We start from the raw sequence: 10,673 nt of genomic DNA, 5'->3' as shown, positions 1-10,673 counted from the left end.
TATTCCAAACAGAGTACATTATTTAAAACAAAAAGCCTTTTCAGAAACATGGTTTGCCACGCAGAAATAGTCCCATTTTCTTTTGCACGTTCCCCTTCCCCGCCTCCCACAGAGCTCTTGCTTTGGCCAGCCAGGAATTGTTCCAAGGGCTTTGTTCAGCTCCAGCAGACTCTTTTAGTCCTGCCTAGATGATGTATAATTTGGACAGGTCTGTTTCTTCAACAACAGGTTCCCTGTTAAGGGCTATGCCGGGTGGAGCCGTGCGTGATGCACACTGTCAATTTCCATGCACGGCCCAGACCCTGGAGCTGCACAACCGCCCAATTACCGCAGCTCCTCGGTTTTTGTTTAGCTTAGCAACCCCCGCCCCACCTCTTCCCTGCTGCTTCTCTGTCCGGCACCTGCGGCAACCTGCCAGCACGCAGCCCCTAACAGCGAGCGCGGCCGGCACCGCTCGCCAGCGGCGTGGGGACACTTCGCCTTAGGCTCGGGCTCGGCTGGCTGGAGGTGGGGGAGGAGGCTCAGCCCCTCTCCCCCGCCGGGTGGGCGCTGTCCGCTCCGCGCCCCGGGCTCTGCTTTCGCTCTGCGCGGGGCTGCGAGCGGCTGCGGCCGAGCGCGCAGCCATGAAGGTGGCGGTGCTGGACCTGGGCACCATCTTCGCCAGGCTCTTCAAGCCCTCCGCGGCTCCAGCCCCGGGCCCCGCCGCCTCCTGCTCCCCCGTGCCCGGGGCGGCTCCTGGCTGCCCTGCCGCGTCCAGGGCGCTGCCTCCCCCGTCTCCCCTCCACCCCCTGCCCGCCCCGTCCTTCCCCCGCGCTCCCGTGCCCGGCTCCCTGCCCGCCAGCCCTCGGCCGCTCCCCCCACTAGCCGAGGGCTCCCCGGCTTCTGCCGCCGCGGTGCTCCCGGGGCGGGCGGCCCCCGGTGGCGGGGCTGGGGTGGCGCAGCCCCCGGGCGGAGTCGGCAGCTCCCCGCGCCAGGCAGCGGCTCCCGCGGACAGAGAGCCCAGTGCCTGGGCAGCCCCCGGCGCCAAACCGCTGCTCTTCGTCACCCTGCCCGATATCGGCGAGGAGGGGGTGGCCGAGAGCGACCCCGAGGGCGGAGCCTGCGCCCCTAGCGCTGCCGACCTAGCGTGAGTGGGGAATGGCTGAGGGGGGGCTGTGTCTGGCTCCCAAATGGCGCGGGGTTTCCCTCGCCCAGGCAGCCAGGGGGTGGGGGCGTTAGGAGAGCCTGGTTCTCTGGTCGAGGAAAGGCTCAGCTTGATTTTGGGGGGTGTAGGGTAAGGGGTATTACCCTCCCTTATAAGTATGGAGCTTGCGTCCTGCCCAGCTAATAGGTAACCTAACCTCCCCTATTATGCAGCTAGCCCCTGGGGTGCCCAAAGCGCTTCCCCTCTGGGAAGGACCCATGTTTGGGGAAAAGGTTTAAAATGCTCCTGTGCAAATCAGCTGTGCTCCTAGGGACAGAGGCCTGGTTTCTGCACTGGGTTACACAGGTATAATGAATCCAGAGCAACTCTACCACCATCAACAAGGTGACTGGATTTATGCCAGGGTATCTGAGATCAGATTCTGACCTCCCAGGTTGTGTAATACTCTCCTAAATGAAGTTTGACCTATTTCTTTTTATCTTGGTAGGGTAAAATTCTGTTAGAAATAGGGCTCAGCAGAGAAACCAGCTAAGGCAAAGGAGAGGGTAAAAGGGCCTGCTAGTTTAAATGAGGTGTTGCCCTACAATTATTTTTACACTTGTGATCATTGTAAAAGGCTGCTTCAACATGCCTGCTGTGTGTTGAAGTACATATTTGAATTATATTCATAAATATAATGTAAAGAGATACTTTAAAAAGATTGGAAACTTTCTTTATATCTGAACTTTTCCAGCACTGAGTTTGAAAATACTTAACTTCGACTATAGTTAAAGACAACTACACATATCCAACCACTTAAATGTGCATTTTGTGGGATATTCTGCTTACAGAAAGTTGTGCCACATTAGAAAACAGGGCAGTTTCTCAGCTGATGTAAAGCTGCAGAGCTCCAATAACATGAAGTGTAGCTAAGCCGATTTACCAGCTAATTACTTTGTCTAAAGTTTTAAAAGAAAAATACATGCTAAAATTATAAAGTTATGGATATTATATTATGCCCATATCATGCTTCAGTTGCAGCTATAGTTAGCACAGTTATGATCAGAGAAAAACAAATATTTGGTAATGCTACTAGTGAGAACATATTTTAATTGGGGTATTTGCAAACAGCTTTGTATTGCAAAATATGTGTCTGGATTTCTTTTAGTCCTTAATATATCATATAAAATTGATATGTGAAATCTACTATTATTTTGATGTGAAAATCATGTTGGACAAAGCTGTAACATTGATTGCTGAGGTCACTTATAATTTCAATTTTCTTGACTTTCTCAGCATAAAAATTTAATCTATATCAATGTGATACTATATTAATATTCATAATTTTTGGTAATACAATATAAGATGGGAGCATGTGGAGGAGGAGAATGCGCAGTGTTCTGAAAGTAAAAGTAACTTGAACTTTGTGAGGAAAACAGGAATTCTGGAAGTGCAGAAAGTCGCACTGGTAGAAAAGGCAGAGGAGTATCAGAGGGTAATAAGGTTATAAGTAATCGCCAACATGGATTTGTCAAGAATAAATCATGCCAATGCTATCTATTTTCCTTCTTTGACAGGGTTACTGGTCTACTGGGTAGGGGAAAGATGTAAATGTGATATATCTTGATTTTAGTAAGCTTTTTGCAGTAGTGCCTCATGACATTCTCATAAGGAGAACACGGGAAATGTGGTCTAGGTGAAATTATAAGGTTGGTGCACAACTGGTTGAAAGACTGTACTCCAAGAGTAGTCATCGAGGTTTGCTGTCAAACTGGGAGGGGGGCATCTAGGAGGTCCTGCAAAGATCTGTCCTGGTTCTGATAATATTCAATATTCCATTAATGAAAACTTGTATAATGAAGTGGAGGAGTTGTCTTCTTTGATTGCTGTCATAAACAGATAGCTAAGGGTTAATGTCTCTTTCACCTGAAGCACCTGACCAGAGGACCAATCAGGAAACCGGATTTTTTCAACTTTGGGTGGAGGGAAGTTTGTGTCTGAGTCTTTGTTTTCTGTCTGCCTGCTTTCTCTGAGCTTCGGAGAAGTAGTTCTGCTTTCTAATCTTTTGTTTCTAAGTGTAAGGACAAAGAGATCAGATAGTAAGTTATATGGTTTCTTTTCTTTGATATTTGCATGAATATAAGTGCTGGAGTGCTTTGATTTGTGTTCTTTTTGAATAAGGCTGTTTATTCAATATTCTTTTAAGCAATTGACCCTGTATTTCGTCACCTTAATACAGAGAGACCATTTGTATGTATTTTTCTTTCTTTTTATATGAAGCTTTCTTTTAAGACCTGTTGGAGTTTTTCTTTACTTCAGGGAAATTGAGTCTGTACTCACCAGGGAATTGGTGGGAGGAAGAAATCAGGGGGGGAGATATGTGTGTGTTGGATTTGCTAGCCTGATTTTGCATTCCCTCTGGGTGAAGAGGAAAGTACTTTTTGTTTCCAGGACTGGGAACAGAGAGGGGGAGTCACTCTGTGTAGTTTCACAGAGCTTGTGTCTGTGTATCTCTCCAGGAGCACCTGGAGGGGGGAAGGGAAAAAGGATTATTTCCCTTTGTTGTGCGACTCAAGGGATTTGGGTCTTGGGGTCCCCAGGGAAGGTTTTTCAGGGGGACCAGAGTGCCCCAAAACACTCTAATTTTTTGGGTGGTGGCAGCAAGTACCAGGTCCAAGCTGGTAGCTAAGCTTGGAGGTTTTCATGCTAACCCCCATATTTTGGACGCTAAGGTCCAAATCTGGGACTAAGGTTATGACATGGTGGTAGCGGTGGGATAATAGGCAGAATCCAGAAGCCAGTAGGAATATTATATTTTTCTCTTCTCTGCTAAGGGCTTTTTAGCAGAGAGAAACAGTTTGGTTTTAAAAGGGAACCAGAGAGAATTTTTTTTTCTGCTCTCTCTGGCAGTTTGTGGCTTGCATGTTAAGCAAGAAGCCATTAAGGAGCTGTTACAGGTCTTTTGTCATGCAATAGCACTCCCATTAGGAGTCATTACCAGCCCTATATACATGCAAATAAAGTGGTTTTTCAGGTTTACTTAACATTGAAGATTAGCTAAAGGCACTGTTGCTAGGCAGACTTCAGGAGGCAACAGAGAACCTGCAGTTCAGAAGATAAACACCGGAGGGCACCCCAACACAAGAAAACAGGAAACATGTCTACCAAGACAAAAATGGAGGCCGAAGAACAAATCAAAGAAGCTGAACACAGGCGACAACTGGAAATAAAACAAACAGAGATGGAAATAAGAGAGAGAGAAAGAGAGGCAGCCTACCAAAGAGAACAGGCAGCCAAAGAGGTGGACAACCGCCGAGACATGGAAAAACAACAAAAAGAAATGGAAAAACAACAAAAAGAAAATGAAGAGAAGGAAAAACAGAAAAAACATGAACTGGACTTGGCAAAAGCTGGGCTGCATGTGCCAGCCAACGCTAACAACCCGGCGCCAACTATTGCTCCACAGCACAGGAAATTTCCCACCTACAAGGCAGGTGATGACACCGAGGCCTTCTTGGAAAATTTTGAAAGAGCCTGTCTTGGGTACAACATCCCCAAAGACCAGTACATGGTAAAATTGAGGCCACAGCTCAGTGGACCTTTAGCAGAGGTGGCAGCTGAAATGCCTAAGCAGCAAATGAATGACTATAAACTTTTTCAAACCAAGGCCAGATACAGAATGGGGATAACCCCAGATCATGCCCGTCGGCGCTTCAGAACCCAAAAGTGTAAACCAGAGGTGTCATTTCCCAAACACGCCTACTACATTGCAAAAAACTATGAGGCCTGGATAACAGGAAACAACGTTCAAACCTTGGAAGAACTGCACCTCCTCATACAAATGGAGCAGTTCTTGGATGGTGTTCCTGAAGACATCACACGGTACATACAAGATGGAAAACCCAAAGATCTCGCTGAGGCGGGGGAGATTGGAGCCAAATGGATGGAACTGGCAGAAAGCAAGAAAGCTACGGTCAAGGGGAACGAATACCCCAGGGGGCACACAGACCATAAACCCTACAACCGAGGACAGCCAAAGACCCCACATACCCCCCAAGTAAAGCCACAGACACTCTACTCTTCCACCTCACCAGTCTCCAGTAACTCACCTCGGCCCAGTGACCCATCAGATGGAAGATGCTTTAAGTGTAATGAACTGGGACATATCAAGGCCAACTGTCCCAAGAACACCATGTGAGTGCAATTCATTACACCACCATCACACCAAAGATCCCCAGGCCCAAATGCCTCTCAAATACCCTTGGAGCGAAGGGAAAATTTGAGAGTGGGCGGAAAGAAGGTTACTGAGTGGAGAGACACGGGGGCACAAGTGTCAGCTATCCACCAATCCTTCGTTGACCCCATATTCATCAACCCAAAGGCCAAAGTTACAATTTACCCCTTCATGTCACAAGCTGTAGACTTGCCTACAGCTCAACTGCCTGTCCAGTACAAAGGCTGGTCAGGAATGTGGACTTTTGCAGTCTATGACAATTATCCTATCCCCATGCTACTGGGGGAAGACTTGGCCAACCAGGTGAGGCGGGCCAAGAGAGTGGGAATGGTTACACGTAGCCAAACCAGGCAAGCTTCCAGACCCATTCCTGTTCCTGAGCCGTCCACAGACGCCCCGTCTGTGTTACCAGAGACCCAGACAGAGGTAGTGGATCCAGATTCCATGCCAACCACTGAAACAGCCACAGCACCTCCAGTCCCAGGCCCGGAACTGGAACAGCAACCAGCACCAGCAATTGCAACCCCATCTTCAAACTCAACGCCAGTGGGCGCCAGCGAGCCAGAACTGGCAGAAACAACAGACAGCCATACCCAAAAGGCTCAGCCAGAGCCTGAAATACCCTCAGGTGCACCAGCGGAGAGTGGTTCACCAGCAACGGAAACAACCCCATCACCTACATTGCTTCCAGAGGGACCAAGCCCAAGTCCACAGTCTGAGGAAGAACTGGTGACCCCAGCCTCAAGGGAACAGTTCCAGACTGAGCAGGAAGCAGATGACAGCCTTCAGAAAGCTTGGGCGGCGGCACGGAGCACCCCACCGCCTCTCAGCTCTTCTAATCGATCCCGGTTTGTTATAGACCAAGGACTTTTATACAAGGAAATTCTTTCTGGTGGACACCGGGAAGAATGGCAGCCGCAAAAACAGTTGGTGGTTCCAACTAAGTACCGGGGGAAGCTCTTCAGCTTAGCCCATGATCATCCCAGTGGCCATGCTGGGGTGAACAGAACCAAGGACCAGTTGGGGAAATCCTTCCACTGGGAGGGGATGGGCAAGGACGTTGCCAAGTATGTCCGGTCTTGTGAGGTGTGCCAAAGAGTGGGAAAGCCTCAAGACCAGGGCAAGGTCCCTCTCCAGCCACTCCCCATAATTGAGGTCCCATTTCAGCGAGTAGCTGTGGATATTCTGGGCCCTTTCCCAAAAAAGACGCCCAGAGGAAAGCAGTACGTACTGACTTTAGTGGACTTTGCTACCCGATGGCCAGAAGCAGTCGCTCTAGGCAACACCAGGGCTAACACTGTGTGCCTGGCCCTAACAGACATCTTTGCCAGGGTAGGTTAGCCCTCCGACATCCTTACAGATTCAGGGTCTAATTTCCTGGCTGGGACCATGGAAAAACTGTGGGAAACTCATGGGGTAAATCACTTGGTTGCCACCCCGTACCACCATCAAACCAATGGCCTGGTGGAAAGGTTCAATGGAACTTTGGGGGCCATGATATGAAAATTCATCAACGAATTCTCCAATAATTGGGACCTAGTGTTGCAGCAGTTGCTGTTTGCCTACAGGGCTGTACCACATCCCAGTTTAGGGTTTTCACCATTTGAACTTGTGTATGGTCACGAGGTTAAGGGGCCATTACAGTTGGTGATGCAGCAATGGGAGGGGTTTACGCCTTCTCCAGGAACTAACATTCTGGACTTTGTAAGCAACCTACAAAGCACCTTCCGACACTCTTTAGCCCTTGCTAGAGAGAACCTCAAGGATGCTCAAGAAGAGCAAAAGGCCTGGTATGACAGACATGCCAGAGAACGTTCCTTCAAGGTAGGAGACAAGGTTATGGTCTTGAAGGCGCAACAGGCCCATAAGATGGAAGCATCATGGGAAGGGCCATTCACGGTCCAAGAGCGCCTGGGAACTGTGAATTACCTCATAGCATTTCCCAATTCCTCACTAAAACCTAGAGTTTACCATGTTAATTCTCTCAAGCCTTTTTATTCCAGAGACTTACAGGTTTGTCAGTTTACAGTCCAGGGAGATGATGCTGAGTGGCCTGACGGTGTCTACTACGACGGGAAAAAAGACGGTGGCGTGCAAGAGGTGAACCTCTCAACCACCCTGGAACGTCTGCAGCGGCAACAAATCAAGGAGCTGTGCACTAGCTTCGCTCCATTGTTCTCAGCCACCCCAGGATGGACTGAACGGGCATACCACTCCATTGATACAGGTAATGCTCACCCAATCACAACCCCACCCTACCGGGTGTCTCCTCATGCCCAAGCTGCTATAGAACGGGAGATCCAGAACATGCTACAGATGGGTATAATCCGCTCATCTACCAGTGCATGGGCATCTCCAGTGGTTCTGGTACCCAAACCAGATGGGGAAATACGCTTTTGCGTGGACTACCGTAAGCTAAATGCTGTAACTCGTCCGGACAACTATCCAATGCCACGCACCGATGAGCTATTGGAGAAGTTGGGACGTGCCCAGTTCATCTCTACAATAGACTTAACCAAGGGGTACTGGCAAGTACTGCTACATGAACCTGCCAAGGAGAGGTCAGCATTCGTCACCCATGCGGGGGTGTATGAATTCAATGTCCTTCCTTTCGGCCTTCGAAATGCACCCGCCACCTTCCAGAGGCTGGTAGATGGTCTACTAGCTGGACTGGGAGAATTTGCAGTTGCCTACCTCGATGATGTGGCCATTTTTTCAGACTCCTGGCCCGAACACCTACTACACCTGGAAGAGCGCATCAGGCAGGCAGGACTAACTGTTAAGGCCAAAAAGTGTCAAATAGGCCAAAAAAGAGTGACTTACCTGGGGCACCAGGTGGGTTGAGGAACCATAAACCCCCTACAGGCCAAGGTGGATGCTATCCAAAAGTGGCCTGTCCCAAGGTCAAAGAAACAGGTCCAATCCTTCTTAGGCTTGGCCGGATACTACAGGCGATTTGTACCACACTACAGCCAAATTGCTGCCCCATTGACCGACCTGACCAAAAAGACCCAGCCAAATGCCGTTAAGTGGACTGATGAGTGTCAAAAGGCTTTTACCCAACTTAAGACAACGCTCATGTCTGACCCTGTACTCAGGGCCCCGGACTTTGACAAGCCATTCGTAGTAACCACGAATGCATCTGAGCGTGGTATAGGAGCAGTGCTCATGCAGGAAGCAACAGATCACAACTTCCATCCTGTCGTGTTTCTCAGCAAGAAACTGTCTGAGAGGGAAAGTCACTGGTCAGTCAGTGAAAAGGAATGCTATGCCATTGTGTACGCCCTGGAAAAGCTACGCCCATATGTTTGGGGACGGCGGTTCCAACTACAAACTGACCATGCTGCACTAAAGTGGCTTCATACTGCCAAGGGGAACAAGAAGAAACTTCTTCGTTGGAGTTTAGCTCTCCAAGATTTTGATTTTGAAATTCAGCACATCACAGGAGCTTCTAACAAAGTTGCTGATGCACTCTCCTGTGAGAGTTTCCCAAAATTCAGTAGTTAAAAAGTGTTCTTAAAATGTAGAAGTCTGTTAGTTATATACTTAGGGGTATATGTAAAGGTGCATGTGTTGTATTAATCTGTTTATTTTCAAGTTCTAGAAGGAAATCGCCGCCAGTGAGCTTCCCCACTGTCTGCAATTTGGGGGGCGTGTCATAAACAGATAGCTAAGGGTTAATGTCTCATTCACCTGAAGCACCTGACCAGAGGACCAATCAGGAAACCGGATATTTTCAACTTTGGGTGGAGGGAAGTTTGTGTCTGAGTCTTTGTTTTCTGTCTGCCTGCTTTCTCTGAGCTTTGGAGAAGTAGTTCTGCTTTCTAATCTTTTGTTTCTAAGTGTAAGGACAAAGAGATCAGATAGTAAGTTATATGGTTTCTTTTCTTTGGTATTTGCATGAATATAAGTGCTGGAGTGCTTTGATTTGTATTCTTTTTGAATAAGGCTATTTATTCAATATTCTTTTAAGCAATTGACCCTGTATTTCGTCACCTTAATACAGAGAGACCATTTGTATGTATTTTTCTTTCTTTTTATATAAAGCTTTCTTTTAAGACCTGTTGGAGTTTTTCTTTACTTCAGGGAAATTGAGTCTGTACTCACCAGGGAATTGGTGGGAGGAAGAAATCAGGGGGGGAGATATGTGTGTGTTGGATTTGCTAGCCTGATTTTGCGTTCCCTCTGGGTGAAGAGGAAAGTACTTTTTGTTTCCAGGACTGGGAACAGAGAGGGGGAGTCACTCTGTGTAGTTTCACAGAGCTTGTGTCTGTGTATCTCTCCAGGAGCACCTGGAGGGGGGAAGGGAAAAAGGATTATTTCCCTTTGTTGTGCGACTCAAGGGATTTGGGTCTTGGGGTCCCCAGGGAAGGTTTTTCAGGGGGACCAGAGTGCCCCAAAACACTCTAATTTTTTGGGTGGTGGCAGCAAGTACCAGGTCCAAGCTGGTAGCTAAGCTTGGAAGTTTTCATGCTAACCCCCATATTTTGGACGCTAAGGTCCAAATCTGGGACTAAGGTTATGACAGCTGTCTGTTAGCTCAAAAGCAACAATGGGCCCAATTGAAGTCTGTCCACCACTCTGTCTTGAACAAAGCTGTGAAGCCTGGTACATCTTTAAATCTTTTTGTTCTATATCATTCTTCATCATATCTATCCAACACATCCTTGGGCTTCCTCTTATTTCAAGTTTTTGCACTCTGGTATGTACTCTCATGTATGGTATACTTTTAAGCTGCAGTCTTGAACACATTTCCAAACCACCACAGTTGTCTTTTCTGAATCTTCTGTAATAGCATTATTTCTTGCTCTATCCATTTTCTTATCTCTTCATCTTTTTATTTTCTGCAGTTTTGAAACTGTCAGTATTTACCCCCAAGCCAGTTAATTTCTGCAGTCAAAATCTTTCATTGCCAGATATAGTCGTACTTCAGCGTTCTGACCCCATAGAGCATTACTGGCATGACAGTTGTCTGGTATATGCTGATTTTTGTTTTTATTGAAATATTTTTAGCCTTACAGATCTTGCAGAGTTTTGCAAATGCAGTAGGGCCAGTCTGATTTTTCTTTTTGTTATCTTCACAATTCCCATTCTTTGATAGAGGTATGTAAGGTACGCACATTTTCCCACTTGTTTTAATTTTTTGTCTTTGAGTTTAATCTTTACCTCTTCCTCTTGTCTTCCAAGTGCCATAATTTTTGTGTTCTCCATGCTGATGTTCAATATGAATTTTCTGTTTTTATCATCAACTTGTCAGTTATGCTCTGTAAATCCTTCTTGTGCAGTACCATGAGGTCAATATCCTCTGCAAATCTA

The 10,673-nt window shown here is 47.4% G+C and overlaps 1 protein-coding gene across 1 annotated transcript in view; it reads left to right on the top strand.

The window, feature by feature from the left end:
* The first annotated feature begins 949 nt into the window (after positions 1–949).
* The window catches only part of LOC115652277 (protein FAM149A-like), a 133,372-nt gene continuing 123,648 nt past the window's right edge, over positions 950–10,673 (top strand). The window contains 1 exon segment of the mRNA XM_030564108.1: positions 950–1,126. The gene's annotated coding sequence lies outside the window, so the exon portion shown is untranslated.

Source organism: Gopherus evgoodei, chromosome 5 (assembly GCF_007399415.2).
Source record: "Gopherus evgoodei ecotype Sinaloan lineage chromosome 5, rGopEvg1_v1.p, whole genome shotgun sequence".
NCBI lineage: Eukaryota > Metazoa > Chordata > Testudines > Testudinidae > Gopherus > Gopherus evgoodei.
The sequence above is the reverse complement of the archived record's forward strand: the minus strand, read 5'-3'. Positions and strand labels throughout refer to the sequence as shown.